The sequence below is a fragment of the Octopus bimaculoides genome, chromosome 30, assembly GCF_046866305.1.
Source record: "Octopus bimaculoides isolate indiv1 chromosome 30, ASM4686630v1, whole genome shotgun sequence".
Lineage (NCBI taxonomy): Eukaryota > Metazoa > Mollusca > Cephalopoda > Octopoda > Octopodidae > Octopus > Octopus bimaculoides.
In genome coordinates this window covers 8,674,437-8,676,936 of record NC_142957.1, presented here as the reverse complement: position 1 = coordinate 8,676,936, position 2,500 = coordinate 8,674,437, and the positions used below count along the sequence as shown (strand labels likewise).

General features: G+C 35.1%; 1 protein-coding gene across 1 annotated transcript in view; it reads left to right on the top strand.

Annotated features, from left to right (window-relative positions):
* Positions 1–453: 453 nt before the first annotated feature.
* The window catches only part of LOC106876056 (serine/threonine-protein kinase unc-51), a 115,916-nt gene continuing 113,869 nt past the window's right edge, over positions 454–2,500 (top strand). The window contains exon 1 of the mRNA XM_089346187.1: positions 454–924. The gene's annotated coding sequence lies outside the window, so the exon portion shown is untranslated. The remainder of the gene's footprint in view (positions 925–2,500) is intronic.

Sequence of the window (2,500 nt, the reverse complement as noted above, 5' to 3'; positions counted from 1 at the left end):
GAGGGGGGATAGTTAGTGAAAGAGAGAGAGAGGGAGCGACTGACAAAATAAATATAGAGTGAGTGGAAAAGAGAAAGAGAGAGAGATAGACTCGCCAAACAAACAGCATAATGAGAGGGAGGGGAGAGCGTGAAAAATAGACAGCGTGCAAGTGTTGCACAGGGTGAGTGTTGAAATAAGAAAAGAAAGACTGATAGAGAGAAAGAGTCACGAACGAATAGCAGAATGAATGAGAAGGTTGAGTAAGAGAGAAAGAGAGAGATTGACCGAGAAAATTGAAGTGTGGCTGAGTGAGTAAGAGTAAGAGTGAGAGAAAGTATAAAAGAGTAGCGGTGAGAGATAGAGCTTGACAGAATAAGAGGGTACCAGTGAAAAAGAAAGAGAGTGAAAGAGTGGAACTGAGAGTAGCAGTGAGAAAGATAGTAAGAAAGGTAAAGAGTGGGGGGACAAAGAGAGAGATACCAAACAAACAACTGAGTGAAAGTGCAAGACATAGAGAGAGAGAGAGAGTGAGTGAGAGTGTGAAGTATCACTCCGCCTTTGGCTTTACTTCATTTAATGTTGATTGTTGTAAAACAATATTATCAAAGAGGACAAATCGAGACAAGAAATCGGTGGAAAAAAAAGATAATACAAGGACTTACAATCACATTTCTGTCTCTCTCTACAGTCACACAGGCTTTACATTGACAGTATGGAACCGTCTTAGACGATGATGCCAAATGGCTCTGCTTTCCGCATCTCTCTTTTACCAATTCCACCCTTTATGGAAACTGAAGAAGGAGCAACAACTGTGTTGTATGACATGATGGAACGTTACATCTAAGACAGAAGCTGTGCAACAGCAATAGATGTAGAAATTAGTAGTCGTAACAGGGTAGATCTGTCTATCTGCTTGGATTTTAGGAGCACCTGCTGTATTTGGTATTATCAATTAATATAATCGTATATATATATATTCATTTATAAATAACTTCATACATACATTTATATATTCCTACATATATATATATATTTATTTATATATATATACATTCATAAATACGTATATACCTTCAAACCTTTAAATATATATATATACGTTCATAATACAAACACGCATCTAGACATCTACATACATATATAGCCACACATAAATATATAGGCATTTATATATTTATATATACATTCATACATACACATATATTTTGTTATATACGTGTGTGTGTGTGTGTTTTGATTTGCTTGATTAGCATGCCAGAAAGGAGTCCCTAGGTAATTTTGCTGCCATCCCTTCTAGATCATCCCACTTCCTTGTTCCGTATCAGCCCTTTTATTCCACGTTTTGTTTTCCCGATCATTCTTACTTAGGGTTTGTGTCGTATATATATATATATATATATATATATATATATATATATATATATATATATATATATATAAAGAGAGAGAGATTATCATAATTGTCAACAAAAACAGCGCTAATTACTATTTAATCAAAACAGATCAAGAAAAACAACATATAACTACCACCACCACCACAACAACAACAACAACAACAGCTTTATTATCATCATCATCATCATCATCATCATCGTTGTTGTGGCTTGTGTATATAATGTATACAACAGCAATACGTAAACACAGCACTTGACCGATCTGGTGTCAACACACTCATTAATATATACAAACACCAGCAACAGCTGAGCGCACACACATATACACGCAAATATATTTATATATATATATATATACATGTTATATACTGAACAAAGGCCGATCTCTGATACACATAGAAATCTGTTTATCTCTCCATATATAATATATACACGCACATCTATTAGCCGCATACTCTCTCTATATAATTATATACATACATAATTGTAGTCCTATCATTTTTTGTCTCATACGCACTTGTAAATGGGAAATAATAATAATAGTTTCTTGTAGGATCTTAGCTGTCTTTGACAGGGCAAAGCAAATAGCTTATAAGTACATTACATACATAAACACATACATCCCTCTCTCTCACTCTCTACATATACGCATATATACACTCTCTCTACCTACATACACATATACTCTCTCTTCGTATATACATATATTCTCCCCTGTGTATATATATATATATATATATATATATATATATGTGTGTGTGTGTGTACAATGATCTGCTATATATACTGTTGCAACAGACAATGGTAATCTTGCAGCCAAACGTATTCTAGCTATCACCACCACCATTCCACTGGTATCTTGGCTAAATGGTATCACCACCACCACCACCACCACTAGTACTACTACAACTACCAGTGACATCATCATTATTGGAGTGCTGTTTATATTGATGGTGATGATAATGATGGTGATGATGATAAACAGTGGTGTGATTCACGCAGACAAATGTACAGGCTTCCATACCATCGCCACCACCACCACCACCACTGCTGCTGCTATTGTAGCTGTTTTTATTATTATTAATTTTACTAGTATTTAGCCATAGCGCTGCAGTCACAACAAC